Genomic DNA, 18,858 nt, shown 5'->3' with positions numbered 1-18,858 from the left:
TAACAGTATATCTCTATTTAGTGCATTTCTTCTTCTGATTATTATGTGTCAGGAGGAATTTCTTTTCTGGTCCAGTCTATATGGAATTCTGTAGGCTTTTTTTATATTCATGGGCATGTGTTTCTTTAGGTTTGACACGTTTTCTTCTATAATTTTTTTGAAGATATGTGCTGGCCCTTTAACTTGAAAATCTTCATTCTCATCTACTCCTATTACCAGTAGGTTTGGACTTCACATTGTGTCCTGGATTTCCTGGATATTTGAGATAACATCTTTTGCATTTTGTATTTTATTTGATTTTTGTTCCAATATTCTCTATGGAATCTTCTGCATCTGTCATTCTCTCTTCCATGTCTTGTATTCTGGTGCTGATGCTCGCATCTATGGTTCCAGATTTCTTGCCTAGGTATTCTATCTCCAGTGTTGCCTTACTTTGGGTTTTCTTTATTGTGTCTACTTCACTTTTTAGGTCTTGGATGGTTTTTCTCAATTCCATCACCTGTTTGGTCGTGTTTTCCTTCAATTCTTTAAGTTTTTTTTTGTTTTTTTTGTTTTTTTTTTGTGCTTCCTCTTAAGGTTCTACCTATTTAGCAGTGTTCTCCTGTATTTCTTTAAGTGAGTTTTTAAAGTCCTTCTTGATGTCCTCTACCTTCAACCTGAGATATGCTTTTAAATATGGGACTACCTTTTCGGGTGTTTTTGCGTTTCCAGGACTGGATGAGGTGGGAGTGCTGTAATTCTTATGATGGTGAGTGGTCTTGGTTTCTGTTAGTAAGATTCTTATGTTTGCCTTTCATCATCTGGTAATCTCTGGAGTTAGTTGTTATAATTGTCTCTGGTTATATCTTGTTCCTCAGATGATTATGTAATCCTCTATCAGTAGACCTGGGAGACTAGTTTTCTCCTGAGTTTCAGTGTTCAGAGTACTCTATGCAGGCAAGATCTCCACTTGCAGAGAAGGGACCCAGATATCTGGTGTTCGAACCTTCCTCCTGGCAGATGTTGTGATCCACTCACTAGAGGTACTAAGTTCCTGTGGAGAGTCCTGTGGGGACCTTTGGGGTGTCCACAGACTCTGCCCACAAGGTGCCCGATGCTGTCATGGACTGGAAGGGACTTGTGTCCCTGATCATACCGGTTTCTCTGCTTCCCTAATGAATGCAGTCACAAGTCCTGCATGATAGGATTGGAGCGGAAGTTGTTTTCCACTCACCAAAGGTCTTAAGATCTCATGGATGTTTCTGTGAGGACCTTGGGGCTGTCCTCAGACTCTGCCCAATATTTTGCCCAGGTGCTGGCACAGATCAGAGGGACTTGAGACCATTGTCAGGCCAGTTTTTCTGCTTCCCTAATTAATGCAGTCTCAGATCCTGTGAGATTGGATTGGAGCAGAGGTTGTGTTACATTCAACAGAGGTCTTATGATCCTATTGAGGGTCTTGTGGGGACCTTAGGGGTGTCTGCAGACTCCGAGCCCAATGTGCCCTTGTGCTGGCTTGTCAGTCTCTCTCTTATGGTACACTTTCTCTGCCTCCTTAAACAGATGTTGTAAAGATAATGTTTTCAGACTCTCTAGACCCAGTAACCTTTTCCTAATTTCAGAAGAGGACTGCCCTATAGAAGCCATGACACCTGTCACCTGCTGGCACACTGAAGTAGGGTCAAAGGTAGTGTAACACTTCTATACCTTTAAGAGGTACTCTAAAAACACTGCTGGGGGCTCCTTTTTCTCTTGTAGGATCTCTCTTACCTTGGTCAAATTGGTGGGGCACCTGCCAGCCCCTTTCAGTCCTATTATCAGAGCCCAGCAGAAAATTGTCAATTGCTCCATATGGTCAGTCCTATCAGGACATGTCAGAGGAAAGGCTGCATCTATTTCATTCAGAAGTTTTATTAGTAGTCAATTGGCCCTCAGTATGCTCTTTCTTTCCTCTCAGAATCCTCTCCTTCTCCTCTGTGTTGAAAGAACCTGTAAAAGCTGCTGACAGTCATCCCAAATAGGCTGAAGAGAGAATATGAGAGATTCCTTTAGATTAGCAAGGCTAGAGGGGTTTTCAACGAAGGGGATTGTGATTTGCCTTCCAGTTATAGAGATCAGAGGAGGAAAAAGGCCATTACTGAAGGGGCTGCAGTTGTCTGGGGTCCGCTGGATGAGGGTCATAAGTACACAAAGGCAGTGCGATGGTTGAGTCTGGTCCCTCTGGGCTTTGAGCTCGCTGGTCTTGGGCTTTTGCAACTGGTCCCTCCCCAAATATCTAGTGGCACCCTGTTGAGAGTTCTTGGGGGGACCAGTTGGGAATATGCGGGTGGGGTGCAGTGCCATTTTGGAGGTTCTTCTAACTCTGGATAGATCTTGGGAGAAACCGATGGCTGCAGTTTAACCGGTGCCAGATTTAACTTTTTATTTTCCCTCTCTGGATGGCAGAGGGCCAGGACTGGGGAGCCTGGACTATTCTTTTGAACCCAAGGCTTTAAACACGATAGGAGAGGGGGGATCCTGTGCTAATTTTTTCTAGATGAGAATGTAGGGCACTCAATCTGGCTGAGACCCTGGTCCCCTCTGTAAAACAACTTTAAGAGCTGAAAACAGAACCAAACCAAGGGTGCCCTCTAGTGGCCAACTAACATCAAAGCTGGCCATTCCGTAGAGCACAAAGTTCTCTAAAATCTATTTCAGACATCCACCGAGAAAATGTGAGTCTTAGTCTTAATTTCAGTACTGTGCACTAGGGTCAGTCCAAGGGGCATGCTAATAGTCGGTCCCATCATCAGAGTTACATACAGGGGAAAAACCATTATATACACACAAAAAGATTACAATAACCAAGAACAGGCCCCAATAAGATGGCCGAGAGAGCACACACTCACTTGGCACCCAGTAACAGAAACAGACAGCCGAGTGAGCACACTCTCACTTGGCACCCTGATAGGAGATCTCCAGGTATCCCTGGAACTTCCTCAGAACTGGGGAGTGACTTCTTTCTGAATTTTTATCTCCTTGTCCTTGGCAAAGGAAGGCAGGCATCTCTGGTTGTAAAGTATAAAAAAAAAATGCTTTATTGCTGGCTATAGAGAACAAAGAGCTTCTTCCTAGCTGTATTTAAATAGATCAGGGAAAACAAGCTTGGGGAATGTCTAGGGGCTTTACCTTACTGGGAGATATACTTTAAGTTAGAATCTCCCAGTAGGAAATTTTTTCTACAACACACAAAACTTTACACAGAAAATTATTTCAATTATTTATAATAAATATATAATATTTGGTTTGAACCAAATGTTAAATCCATATAAAATACATGGTAGTATTCCAAAAAACTTGTAATATTTACTTTAAACAATTTATACATTTACACCCCACAGCAATTCTTCATAACTGTACTACCCTTGCTGAGATCCTTCTTCTTCCCAAATGGTCCCTCTCTTATTTTTATAATGGTTCTCCTTTTCTTTGTGTGTATATATGGAAACATCTCATGAAGGTGGTTGTATTGTACTCGTTGCTATTTTTTTGTGATCACAAGGTCTAAAGGACCACAATCTGGTCTTCAACTACACATATAAGAGCATCTGACCCTGAATTGCTCTTTTTCCTGAATCGACTTCTCCAGTCAAGGGATCACAAACACCACTTTTGAAGTACTCTATTGAAATGGGAAAAAATGAAAATATTGTACTGTATCTTCATCTGTTTCTACCTGAGGTGATATATTCTCATCTTTGTCAAATGCTGGGCTCTGTACTATATGGACAACAGAAAATGGAAACATAATATGCTATATTAGGAAAAGGGAATAAAGTTTTAATGATTTGAATTTCTCAGGAAATACTGCCCATGTGAATTTTTTAAACAGCTTTGAGAAATGACGTAATTACATACATGATATTCGGTATAGGTATAGATGAGAAGTAAGTTTTCCAAATTATAGGGCCTTTGAATATCTTTACCAATATTATAGAAAAAAAAAACCTCCCTAACTTAAATAAAGATATGCTCATGAATATACAAGAAGCCTACAGAACGCCAAATTATTTGAACCAGAAAAAAAAAAATCTTGCCATCATATAATAGTCAAAACACCAAATGCACAAAACAAAGAAAGAATATTAAAAGCAGTAAGGGAAAATGGTCAAGTAATATATAAAGCAAGATCTATCAGGATTACACATAACTTTTCCCTTAGACTAAGAAAGCCAGAAAATCTAGGGCAGATGTCATACAGAATGTAAGACAGCAGAAATGCCAGCCAAGACTACTATATGAAGCAAAACTCTTTTAACATAGCTTGAGACAACAAGGTATTCTGTGACAAAACCATATTTACAAAATATCTTCCAATGCATCCAGCACTTCAAACGATAATACAGAGACAATTCCAATATAACGAGGGAAATTACACTCAAGAAAAAGCAAGAAATTAAACTTGAAGGAAACCTAAAAGAAGATAGCTACATGAACAAAATTCCAACTCTAATAACAAAAATAACAGGAAGCAACAAGAATTTTTCCTTAGTATCTCTTAATATCAGTGGACTCAGTTCACCAGTAAAAAGGCATAGAATAACAAAATGGATGTGTAAGCAATATTCAGCACACCAGAAACAAACACCAAGGACAAAGTCAGACATTACCTCAGACTAAAAGGCTGGAAAAGAACTTTCCAAGCAAATGATCCGAAGAAATAAGGTGGAGCAGCCATTCTAATATCAAATAAAATTGACTTTCAACCCAAAGTTATAAAAAAAAGTCAAGGAAGGAAACTTCATATTCATTAAAGTTAATATTTACCAAAATGGACTCCCAAATCTAAACATTTATACTCCAAATGCAATGACATCCACATTGATAAAAGAAACTTTAGTAAACTCAAAACACACATTGTACCACACACAATAATATTGGAAGACTTCAACACCCCTCCTTCATTAATGGACAGATCCTGGAAACTAAAACTAAAAAGATACATGGTGAAACTCACAGAATTTATGAAACAAATACATTTAGTTCATATCTATAGAACATTTTATCCTAAAACAAACGAATGTCCCTTCTTCTCATCACCTCACAATGCCTTCTCCAAAATTGACCATACACTCAGTCACAAAACATGCCTCAACAGATATAAAATTATTGAAATAATGTCATGCTTCCTAACAGATCACCACAGACTAAGGCTGATCTTCAACAATAATATGAATAATTGAAAACCCACATACACGTGGAATGTGTATAAAAATCTAGTCAGTGACAAAACAGTCAAGGAAGTAATCTAGAACTAAATTAAAGACTTTTTAGAGTTTAATGAAAATGTAGCTACAACATACTGCAAGTTATGGGACACAATGAAAATAGCCCTAAGATGGACTCTCATAGCTCTCTCTGAATGCCTCTAAAAAAGAAACTGGAGAGAGGATATAGGAGTAGGTTGATATCACACTTTAACACTATAAAACAAAAGGAAGCAAATTCACCCAAAAGGAGTTGAAATCAGGAAGTAATCAAATTCAGTGCTAAAATCAACCAAGTGGAAACAAAGGAACAATACAAAAATAATCAAACAAACTGGGAGCTTGTTCTTTGAGACAATCAACAAGATAGACAAACCATTAGACAGAATGAATACAGAACACAAGAACAGTATCCAATTTAGTAAAACCAGAAATCAAAAGGGAGAAATAACAACAGAAATTTAGTAAATTTGAAATATCATCAGATCCTACTATACAAGGCTGTACTCAACAAAACTGAAAATTCTGGATAAAATTGACACTTATCTAGACAGATATCAGGTACCAAATTCAAATCAGGATCAGATAAACCCTGTAATTACTTCTACCACTGTGAAAAGCCGCCCTCATGGTCGCCATTACAATATGGTGCTGACAACACCATTGTCACCATTGCTCATGGTGAGTGCGCGCGGGTGTCAGAATATCTTTCCATTACCTGAGCCCTACCTCTCCCATGGCGTCATCAGGCTGATAGTGGGCAGCCAATCCCATGGTGCACATCCCCAACCTTACTTCTAACCATACTTCGCAGCCAATATAAGGGAGGAGTTTTCTGCTTTCTAAGTCTCCTGTCCTGAAGCTGTTCATCTATATCTCGAGATGTATTACAGCTTTACTACAGAAAGATCCGAGTGTCCTAGATGCGTTCTTGCTGGCAAGATGGTAGCGTGGGTCATCTGGTGCCAGAAACCCAGGATCAACATTGCTGGCATTGAGGGGAACCCCTGAAGAAGGGATGGATTCAGAACTGCATGGAAAAGGTAAGTTCGGAGAAGTATGTCTGATCATGAACCTCTTATCCCTTTTGATTTCGGTCTTAATCTAGATGCAACTTAGGAAGGGGCAGTAGAAGCTCTTGTTTTGGTTGCCCTGGCCCTCATTCTGTTTCTTATTCTGTCCATCGAGGCTGGTGCTGAAATTTGATGTAAATCGCGGCTGGTGCTGAAAAATGAGGTGTTGTCAGTCCAATGTAGATAAGTGGCAGCACTGAGGTATCTTCTAAGCTTTCCATAGATAAGGGAGCAAAGTGCTGTGTTTACTTTCACTTTGCAAAAGGAATACTATAAATCAGGTGTAGATCAGCCGCAGGCACTCACTCTATCATGGGCTCCTCACAGTCAGTGATCACCACATTACAGTCAGTGCTAAAGCAACGTGACCTGCAGGTTGCCTCCCGTATGCTGCAGAACTTTGTTAAGGAGGTGGATCACATTTCTTCCTGGTATGCCTATTCGGGGTCTCTAACTGTAGCCTTATAGAATAAGCTAGGAAGGGACCTTGACCATAAGCATGAAGAGGAAGACTTATGCCTGGGCACCAAGGCAATTTGGAAGCTGATAAAAAACTGTCTAGAGGATGAAACCTGCCGACCAGCCAATGTGGAGGGACAGGGAATACTAGAAGAGGTTCAGGACAGTATGTCAGAAACCTAACAGAATGAGAGAAAGGGAGCTCGAAAAAAGAAAGACACGTCACGAAAAAGGGCCCTCCCAAGGATTCAGAAAGAAGGGATGGAGAAAAGAGGGCAGTAAAACTGATCCCTCTACTAAGAAAAAGCCTCACTTGTAATTCAACATTACCTTGAAGCTTGGAGTGCTTGGGGACAACCCAAATTTCTTAGAACAGATAATGGACTGGCCTACACCTCTCAAAAATTTCAACAGTTCTGTCTCCAGATGAATGTATCTTATTTAACTGGTTTGCCATACAGGGACAAGGCATTGTGGAACATGCCCACCACACTCTTATAACCTACCTTATCAAACTAAAAGGGTGAGTCGATGAGGGCCTGCCCTTAACACTGAGAGTGGCCATCTCCATGATACTCTTTACTCTTAATTTTTTGAATATTGATGAACAAGGCCACACTGCGGCTGATCATCACTGTTCAGAACCAAACAGATCTAGAGAAATGATCAAATGGAAAGATATCTTAACCGGAAAATGGAGAGGCCCGGATCCTATTTTAATAAGATCCAGGGTAGTTATTTGTGTCTTTCCACAGGAAGAAGACAATCCTCTTTGCGTTCCGGGATGCCTCATCTAAAGGATCTCCCCTTCAGAAGATGTGGACAAAAGAGGGAATACTGAAACAAAGAAGGCTACTGACCCTTCTACTGGAGATCCTGGTTCCTAGTATATAGGGGAAATTGTGTTGGGGTATTATGTCCACCTTTCCTCTGCCCATGCCTGTCATGCACAGTGCACAAGTGTTTCCACATTTCTTTACTACTGATAGGGAGCTTCAACTTGCCTTTTTACCATTAGATGGGCAAATTCAGGCTCTGATGGAAAACAGAACTTTTCCCTCAAAAGTTGCATGTGTAGCAGAGGATGGACTAGTAAGTCATCAATAGCAGGAGAGACACTTGTTCTTGTAAAGTTCCTATGACCAAGTTTTGGGAATGCCTGGGCCAGGAATTGGGAGTGGGTGTGTAGGAGAGCAGGGCGAGAGGGGAGAGGACTGGGATTTTTGGAGGGGAAAATAGTAAAGGGAATAATATTTGAAATGTAAAAAAAAAAGAAAAAAGAAAATAAATAATAAAAAAAAGAATGAAATAAATTATTCGTAGTATTCTTGAAATAAATTCAAGTTTTACAAACATATATTGGAACAATGTTCAGGTATTTTCCGTTGGCAAAATAATAACAAGTTATTTTTTATCAACATATTGTGACTACAGTGCCAAGAATAGTTATATATTAGTTGCTAAAACTCTGGTATAGGAATATATAGATATAGGTAAAATTTCAAGTGAATTATACAAAATCTCTTAGAAAAGACTTCTTCCAATTCAGCTGACTAGGTAAAAGTCTAGTGAACTGCAGGACGCGCAATTAATACCCAACCCTGAATATGCAATAACCTTCAGAAAGAGACTCCTCCGAAATATTTATGTCATCTTCTTCATCATCAAAGTCCAAAAGTAATAAGTAATCTCCTTTGGAATCACCATCATTTTCTTAACAGCCATTCTTCTCTTAAAAATTGTAATGTCTTCTTAGTTAAAAAAAATGGAAAACAAGGAAAAAAAATCTTAGTAATCTGAATCCAAAGGTATCATTTAAGTAGTTAAAAATATCAAAAATGAAATAATTATATGCACTTCCTCTTTCCAGTTCCTCCATGTGTCCCATTTATTATGTCCCTCTCCCTCACAACATTGTTTTAAAATCTTCTTTAACTTACTTCTATAAAAAACTCCTTTAGAACCAGAGTTAACAATATGTCAGATCCCAGTTTAAATAAGGGGAAAAAGGCCAGCCTTGAATATGTGAGACTTCTTAACTACCCAAAGACGATGAGGAAAATGTATTTGCATTTAATTTCTGAGTCATCTGATTCTTGTTCCTATTTCCCACAGATTCTTTTTAAACAAAACATTAGCAATTTTGTTTATCAGTGTGTCTCTGTCTTTAAATAAACTCACACTGCTATCAAGATAGAGAATGAATATGGTAACTGTATATTCATTTGAGAAGACCCAAAGCTCCCTCTACAATAAACACCCAACAGCACCAGCACCCACACAGAAAGACCTTCTATTGGAGAAAGCAGGGATTTGGGGAAGACTTGGTTTTCAAATATCTGGATATTGTAAGTCCAAGGCCAGCCCAAACCAAGACAGCCTGAGCTACAAACGAAGAACCCATCCTACAGAAGGAAAACGGAGAGAAAAGGCTGATCTCCGTGGTGCAAGTCTTTAATAGAAATACTTGGGGAATGAGAGGGGAGGATCTGTGCTCAGAATCCATCTTAGAAGACTTATGAATCTTCTGCATTGTCTGCTCTTATTCTTTTCATTTATTCTTCCTATGCCACTCCCCTTTCTGTAGTATCCATACAGTCTCTACCAAAGAAATACACACTAGAGAAGACAGTGAGGGTAGAGGAATGCTCAGTGTGTCTCTAATAGATTTTGGACTACACACAGGACAAGTGCCAATTTCAACCCTAAGGTCTCTTTCAGCACATAGGACAATCGCCAAGACTCCTCACCAATGGCACCCTGATCCCCTGACCCCCAGTCCTGCAGCCGGCTCTCTGATCCTCTCCCTAGGCCCCAAGCTTGTGTCCTCCAAGGGTTTTCAATCCTCTAAGCCCCTGTCCTGTTCAATCCTGTGCAATGAATATGATCCTCCTCCTTCATTTTACCCTCAGAAGCCATAGGAAATGCCGATCGGGAGGCTTTTCCTCACAGAGTGGCCTCCTGAGACTGAGATTTCCCACCAGTCACACATCTGTTAATAGTCCAATTACCCTGATCAGAGCTGGTTATCAGTAGCAGGTCATTCAAAAGTGAACACCTTCACAACTGAACCCTTCCTTGCTTGGCTGCTCAATGAAAAACAAAAACAAAAACAAAAACAAAAACAACAACAACAAAAAAAAAACAAAGCAAAACAAAACAAACAAACAAACAAAAAAACTAAGCAAAAAACAAAACAAAAATGAAAACAAAAAACAAAACAAAACAAAAAAAATCAAAATCAAAACAGATAAAAACAAAACAAAAACAAAAAGACAAACAAAAACAAAACAAAAAGAAAAAGAAAAACAAAACAAAACAAAAAGAAACAAACAATCAAACAAACAAACAAACAAAACGTTATCAGGAGAGACCCAGATGGAGTACTCTGAGGAGCCTTTGTGATGCCAGATGGAGAAAACAGGTCTCATCCAGGGATTTCACTGTTTGGCTGAATATACCCTGTGTATGCTGTCATGGAGTACCAGGCACCATTGATTGGAAGGGAGTTCTCAGGAGGTGGAAAAGAGCTACCATCTTTAAGACAAATGATTTCCAGTTTCTAGGTTGATAAGCATTTGCAGACTTGAAAAACATGTACAAATGTGTAACATATGAAAGCACTGGAAATGGCACTACTAATTTCAACTGTAATATTTTTTGTTATTTATTTATGTGCATAAAAATTAAAATGTGTGCACTTTTTCTGTATGTACATTCCCACAACAGAAGAGTCCATGCTGTCCTAATAGATCAGAAGTGAACATCCAGATTCACTACAATCCCTGGTAAACTCCCACCTCCACCTTCCTAATAGTGAGCTTGTTTACAATAGTGTGCTAGGATGTGCAGGCCCTCTCTCCCTCAATTATGTGCTAGGCTGCCCAGCCCCTTTTTCTCCCTTATGTGCTAGAGTGCTCATGCCTATTCTCTCACTTATGCCTCTATGGCCTACAGAGGCTGAAAGAGAGCAGTGATTCTCTAAAACTTTGGCTGTGCATAAATTGTAAGCCACTATGTGGGAGCATTGTGCCCGGTCCTCTTCATAGAAAAGGTGCTTTTTGTTTGTTTGTTTGTTTGTTTGTTTGTTTGTTTGTTTGTTTTATTATTTTTTGAGAGAGGGTTACTCTGTGTAGACCTGGCTGTCCTGGAACTCACTCTGTATACCAAGCTGGTCTCGGACTCCCAAATTCTTGGCCTCTGCCACCCAAGTGATGGGATTAAAGGCATAAAGCACCACTGCCCAAACAGCAGTTGCTCTTATCAGCTAATTTTTCCATTTTTCAACTAATCTAGTGTGTACTTCATGTATCTTTACTGCATTTCTCCCATTTACTTTCAAGGTGGAGGGTGTTTCCACCGGAACAGGGATCCAAAGTGGGATTCGTGCCACCATGGCATGGGTGTTCTTTGTTACATCCCAACATTGAGAAATCCAACAAGAATCATTGGAACAGACTTCAAATGAATCACTTGAAAGAATATAAACAAGAAAGGGGGGTAAACACAGACTGGGGGAGATGTATAATTAATCTGGTTTACCAAAGTTTTATTGAACCCAGTGATCTCTACACTGATATTAGTATGTCCATAAGAGTCCTGGGAGGCATCATATATTCCCCAATGCTGAGCAAATCTTGAGATGCCAGTAAAAGAAGCCTTTACAACTGTTCCTCCCTGGATAAAATTCAAAGGATTTAGTTCTGTACAACTGCCATTGACTCCACAAAGCAACCACTTGTGAAAGGGATGCATTCTAAAGTCCTGTATGACAAATCTCTTTTTCATAACAAATTCCTTCTCTGGGTCATCTGTTATGTTGGAAGAAAAGGAAAAAGTTTTACTCTGATCTGCCCAACAAATGATGGAGGATCGACAATCAGATCAAGACAGGATCAGCCTTTCATCTTCCAAGATACAATGAGGGGCTATTTTTGTTTGGTGGGGATGTTCTTTTTCTGAAAAGTTAGGTTGTAGAATTGTACCATTAACCCAAATTGCCTCTTGCCAAAAGGTCCGATTTATAAAGGTTATATCTACATTGGAAGTATCTTGGGTTGTGCTCACCCAACCTCCTCGGTGCTCATTAAACTTCCCTAAAGCTCGGGCTGGGAGGTTGATACAATTTCTGGTCCATTAATTTGAAAACATAAAGACCCCTGTTCTAGTAAGGAGTGATTTTCTCCTAATGGTGCTCGAGTGGGATCATAGGTTAAATATGGCAAATCCACTGTTTTATTAGTAGTAAAGAATTTTAGAAAAACTATAGCATCATGACGAACTGACATTGGTTTAGGGAAAGTCAAGAGAATAGCCCATCTCTGTTATACTAGAAAACTGATACAATTTCAGCATTGTCAGGATCAGGAACAGTCCTGGGGAGGTCAGCATCTTCTGCACCATCCTTGATGAATATCCTGCGGGTGAGTCGTTCCAGCAGCCAAAATGGGTTGTCTTCACTCTGTGGAAAAACACAAACAGCTCCCCAGGATCTGATTAAGATAGGATCTGGGCCTTTCCACAGACCAGTTAAAACATCCTTCTGTTTGACCATTTCTTTTGGTCTATCAGGGTCTGAGTTATGTCGCTCAGCTGCAGAACATCCCTGCTCGTCGTGATTCAAAAAATTAAGTGTAAAGAGTGACATAGATACCAATACTCTTGGCACTGAGGGCAGAGTCTCATCAACTCTCCCTTTTTGTTTTATAAGATAAGACTTGAGTGTGTGGTGGTCACATTCCACAATGCCTTGTCCTTGAGGTTTATAAGGAAGGCCAGTCAAGTGATTGACATCCATTTGATGACAAAATTGTTGAAATTTAGTAGAAGTATATGCTGCCCCGTTATCCGTTTTAAGAATTGTGGGCTTGCCCAAAGCACTCCACTCTTCTAGGCAGTGCTGTATAACATGAGAGGCTTTTTCCCCTGTTAAAGGTATGGCAAACATTACACCATTGCAGGTGTCAATGGAAATATGTAAATACTGATTTATAATGGCGATTGCACGTAGCAGGCAAGCTCTTCTCAGGAATTGCTTGTGGCACGCACGCGATTGCTTGGGACATGGCACTACACAGCTGTCTATATAAAAATGAAAATGTAATTAAGGATAAAAGTGATACAGGAGAAATGGGGAACAATTCAAGGAGGAGAAGATAGTGATGGATTTGCTAAAACTCATTTATATGTATGCAGAATGTTTTTACCCAACAAATTTAAAACAAAGTAAGTAAGTAAGTATGTAAGCAAATAAATAAAAAAAATATATTTGTATGCACATGCATATCCGATAGGCGTGTGTGTGTGTGTGTGTGTGTGTGTGTGTGTGTGTGTGTGCATATAAGTGTGTAGGTATGTAGCACCTGTGACTAGAGGAATGCAATCATGCACTATCTTTCTTTATGTTCTATGATGCAGTGTGTTGATTAGAATATCTTTTGACCATGGGATGTGGCACTATTATGATCTTTAAGTGGCACTATTATTATCTTTAAGTGCTCCTTAGCCATTTTAGACTCTTTTGACTTGACATCTCTATTTAGATATATACCCCATATTTGATTGGTTTATTTCGTTTCTTGAGTTCTTTATATATTTTGGATATTAGCCGTTTATTGGATGTGAGGTTAGTTAAGATTTTTTTCTCCAGTCTGTAGGTTGATGATTAGTCTCATTGCCTATATGCTTTGCTTACAGAAGCTTTCCAGTTTCATGAGGTCACATTTATGAATTGTTGATCTTAGAGCATGAATCACGGGAGAGGTTTTTAGGACATTTCCCTCTCTGTGTCAATGAGTTCATCTTCTATTAGATTCAGTGTATCTTATTTTATGTTGATAATCGTGTTCAACTTGAAACTGAGCTTTGTGCAAGGTGATCAATATGGATTTTTTTTTCAACATACAGACTGCAAATTAGAACCGCACAATTTATTGAAAATCCTTTCTTTATTCTATCGTAAATATATACATATATATTTTGCTTCTTTGTCAAATATCAAGTATCCATAAATGTGTGGTTTTCTTTCTGGTTATTCTGTTCTAGTCCACTGATCCATCTGTCAGTCTCTGTATCAATACCATGTAGTTTTTTTTTTGGATTTGTCTGTGAAAATTTTGTTGATGGAAACTTAGCCACGGTGAGTAACACACAAACCCACACACACACACACACACACACACACACACACACACACACACACACACACACACATACACACCAAATTTTAAAACCAGAGGATTGTTTAAAAGTTTACACAACGTCCAAAATTCAATTCATTTTTGTTGAAACATTTGAATTCCATACGAGATCTTAATACTATCTGTATAAAATTAGATTATAACAATGAATATTTTAAAATTCAGTGGATCTTTATGTGTTAAATAGCACCTAATGAACAAAATACGTTAGTGCCAAAACACTGATGGCTGCACAAAAAAAAAGTGTAAATCAGTGTCCAAAGGTAAGAATCCACAAGGTAAGGGGGTTGTCAGAGATTAAGGGCATGCAGGATAGTGTATGGAAGCTCTGTAGACCAAAACAGGTATACCGTTAGCAAATAGCCTGGAAAATCTGCCATTCATTCCTTCACAATCTTATACTAGGGAAAATTCAGGTGTAAGTACCCTCAAAAGTGGGAGTAAGAAAACGATAATATACTCCAGGTCTCTTGACTACTAAAAGGAGTGTGGACTGATATCTACAGTGTGAAAGAATTTAGAAATGGCAATGTCCGTTTTTATCTTTTCTGTGACAAAACATTGTTATTGAGGGGCTGGAGAGATGGCTCAGAACCCTTTGCACCCTCGCATCTGTCTCTAAGTCTGGGAGATCTGACTTCTTCTTCTGGCCATTCCAGGTACTGCAGCCATGTGGCATACACAAAACCTACTTTATATATTTTAAATGAGATATTTAGTTGTTATTAGTGCCCCAAATTTTGAGACTCTCTTATAAACATCATCTGTCAATTAAATAATGTGTATGACAAATGAGCTGAGGAAGAAAATATGAGGTGAGACTTTTCAAAAAGAGAGTATTCTATGAAATATTAGGAGAATAAACAGATTCAGGGACAGATGCTGGCACATATGCTAAGGGAGATATTTAGGAAGATGCTAAGTAAATAGATAAAGGGGTAACTAAAAATGTACAAAACATAAAATATTTTGAATGTGTTAAATACGTTATTCTGGGAATAAGCCACAGTTTGTGGCCCAGGCATTTGTTAATAAGTAGTCTAAGACAAAACTGTCTTTTTTTTTCCTTACAAATTTTATTTTCTCCTCATTATTGTCATACAAATTTGTAAGATGCTAACATATGGACATCATGAGTAGGGAATACAGGAAATTGCGAGTATCCTAGAGAATTCTAAAATAAATGTGTTTTTTTAATTTGAAGTTGGTAGAGGTTTTTGTTTTTTTTTTTTAATTTACATTTTTAAGTTTCAGTATATTCTAAAATATATGTGCTTATATGCACTGTAGAAAATATCTATGTGATGTAAGGAGACATTAATCAAATCTACTAAATTGCTTTCTGGAATTCAGTTAGCTTTAGACACTGACAGCTGTGATGATTTAAGATAGGCAGCAGAGTGCTCACAGTATCACTAAGAGATGAACATTAGCTTGTTGTCATATTCACCCACACTCACACATACATAAACACACACAAACACACACACACACATAAACACACACAACACTCACACAAACACACACGCACTCACACACCCACACACACACACAAACGCACACCAGCCATTGGAACACAAACCCCAGTAGTGACTCCCGTGACAGTTCTAAATATTTAGACACAGTCCCTAGTCAAAAAGTTCATGGAAACTAAGTCTTCAGGAACCATCCTGGAAAAAATTCATCAAACTTGTCCTTACATTAGTAAGTGATTGAATCTTTGTGACTTCTTTCAATGTTGTTTTATTATAAGTGCCTCCAAGTAATGACTTGGCAAATATCTAAGCAATATCCAACTTTGTTCCCTGTCCTTCACCAATATTCTAGGTAGTCCTTGAGCGGATCCTGGGCTTGGAATTCAGTAAGAATGTTACCTGTAACAACCAGAGTTACCTCTAGTATTATAAGAGAGATTGTGACAGCCATTGCTATATACTACATAGAGTTAGAAATCTCAGGACAACTTTAGGAAAGTATGTTTTGAATATTTGTTATACTTATGCATGGCAGGCTACATTAGTTGTTAGTAGAAAGATTCCCCCATACAATCCCTCTCATATACAGGAATTTACAATGGTTTAGGAAATAACTTGTGCTGTGGTTTGAGGGGGAACAACAGTTTTGAATTATTCATGAGAAGATTAGCTAGAAAGAAACTCCCTAATTAGAACCATGGCTTGAGTGTGAAATCCATTTGCATGGTGTGATCATAAAGTGTTCAAACCTAGCTTCAAAGAATATAGCTGACTTTAGAGAAGAATTCATTTCAGTTATTTTATTGCTCAGTCCCTGCCAGTCATTATGTTTTTATTGCTCTATTTTGGACATGAGTCTTTAAGAATTCAGTAACCTCATTTACCTGGCTGATTTGAAAACCAACTTCCCTATTTGTTTCTATATTAATAATCTGATGATTTCTTTGAGAAATTACATTCAGATACAGCAACCCCTCTGTGTTTGTATCTGATTGACACTTAAATGTCAGCTTCCTGCCCACCTATACCAGGACAACGATTTCTCCAAGAGATTGAGGAGGGCTGATTGAGGCCAGTCTGCAGCAGGCCATCCATTAAAAGCAGTACCTAAGCTTTGGTTGTGGCTTCAAGAATCTGCAACAGTGGCATTGGCTTTTGTTATTTCTTATTTTAGCCATTCTGTCTAGTCTTCCCTATTCCAGAACTTTTTTCTTTTCTGCATGTGTTTATGTGTGTGTGTGTGTGTGTGTGTGTGTGTGTGTGTGTGTGTGTGTGTTTAAGAGATACCATGCGTGTTGGCAATTATAAGAGAAAGAACAGTATATATGAAGGTTTTTCCTCTACATGTGCATGCAGACACTTGTTGAAGCCCAAAGTGGATTCAGGAAATGACCCTAATGTGTTGTCTATCTTTTCACTGAGGCAAGGTCTCTCAATTAGAGGAAAAGCTTCTTGGTATGGGTCATCTTTCTAGACAGGTTTCTCTGGGCATCCTTCCCCTGCATTCTGTGATCCTCTAATAGATGATTTCTACATCCACAGGGCATTTATGTTAGTTTTGTAGGGAGCAAGTGATTAACTGCTAGGCTTTCAGTCTAGCCCCTTCCAAAACTCTCTGTTGCAACTCTTTGTCACATTTTCTTTTTAGATGTATCAAGCGTGCTTCACAAACGGAAACTGTATGAATTTGGTGTATGAGGCATGGGGTTCTGAAGAAAAGAAATATTGTAAAAATGATTCTTTTTTTCTTTCTTTCAATATTACATTAGATATTTTCTTCATTTACGTTTTAAAATCAAGACCATCCATCATCTCATCACCCCATTCTATTTCTCTATGTCTCTGTCTCTGTCCATATCCACTCTGTCTCTGTCACTCTAAGATCTATTCCCTTGACATATTCCATATACAGAGAACACCACTGACAATTATTTTCAGTTCACTGTTGCCAGGCTCCAAGGTAAGTTCATTTTTTACCTGTACATTGTTGTACATTCTAGACAGTCTATTTCTCAAATAGAAAACTAAATACATTTGTTATCCTGTTAAAACCCTCTAAATGGATACTTATTGTCCTGAGGGTAAGTTGAAAAGTCTTTCTGATGATAGTTGGATGCTATTCCAGAAAGACAAAATGTTGTGTTCTACCATCCTGAATCTGAGAATACATTGGTTTAATTTCTGGAATTTAAGAGAAAACAGGATTAACAAGACAATGAGAATATAAATCTTCCCATTTCATACTTAGAGACACATAGGTTATGGAACTGCTGAACTCAAGGTTTCATGTGTGGTATGCAAGAGGGTTTCCTGGCTTCATATGAGTGGAGTGTCTGTTCCCAATTGTGAGGTCACACCATGAACATACACATATGTTCAGATATGAGTAGAATGTCCTCACCGTTTGGTCTCTCAGAGTGTAATACACCCACCATTTTGACGAGTTTGAATAGCCAGTACACTATTGGGATATCTACCTGTTCCCACCCACAGTGTTGCAGACATGAATAGAAATGCCTGGAATTTTACAGAGGTGCCAAGAATATATTCTCTCCATGGAGCCTTCTTTCCAGTGCCCAGCAGGTTATTGTTCTTTTAAACCAATGCCCATATCAGTAGAGAAATGAAAAAGACATTACCCTGATATTCTACTTTACATCCATGTTACAACAAATAACTGAAATTTAAATATAAATTTAATGTATATCTAACTGAATCCAGATTATATTCTAATGAAAGGTATAATTGGTGTGGATCTAGATAAAATTATGTTGGGAGATTTTCCCAGATAAAAACTATGTTAGGAGATTTTGGCCTTTTATATGGAGAACAATCCATATTTTGGGTAGATTAGGAGAACAAATGTATGTAAATTAATGGAACAAAAGAAAAACTCTGTTCCACTGTATTTCTTTGTAAAATGAACTTCAAAATCATGGAATTTCAGTTATATGTGTGTGTGTATTTTTTAGTTATATTTTTGAGTGTGCTGTTATGTGAACATGTGAGTTTTCTTGGATTATGATTAAAGAATTAGAGTATATGGGGCGTGGTTACTTGGCAGTATTCTTTTTTATTTATTAATTCATTCATTCATTGAACCCTGTCCACCCTCCTACTGTTCCACATGCCATATCAACTGGCCCCTGTCTCCAAGAGCATGTACCCATTCCATCTGATTTCTAAACACCCTGGGGTCTCTAGGTTCTTGAGAATCATTGCATCATTTCTGATTGAACAGAGACCAAGAATTTTTTTTTCTGTGTATGTTTTGGGGACCTTCTAACTATAGTTGGTGTAAGCTGCCATTTTGGTTGTCTAGCATTTGGGAGAATTCTGGGTCCATATTAATGGAGACATCTAGTCCTCCTACAGGGTTGATCTCCTCCTCAGTCTCCTTCAGTTTTTCTCCAATTAAACCAATGGT

The sequence above is a fragment of the Mus musculus genome, chromosome Y, assembly GCF_000001635.26.
Source record: "Mus musculus strain C57BL/6J chromosome Y, GRCm38.p6 C57BL/6J".
Taxonomy (NCBI): domain Eukaryota; kingdom Metazoa; phylum Chordata; class Mammalia; order Rodentia; family Muridae; genus Mus; species Mus musculus.
The sequence above is the reverse complement of the archived record's forward strand: the minus strand, read 5'-3'. Positions refer to the sequence as shown.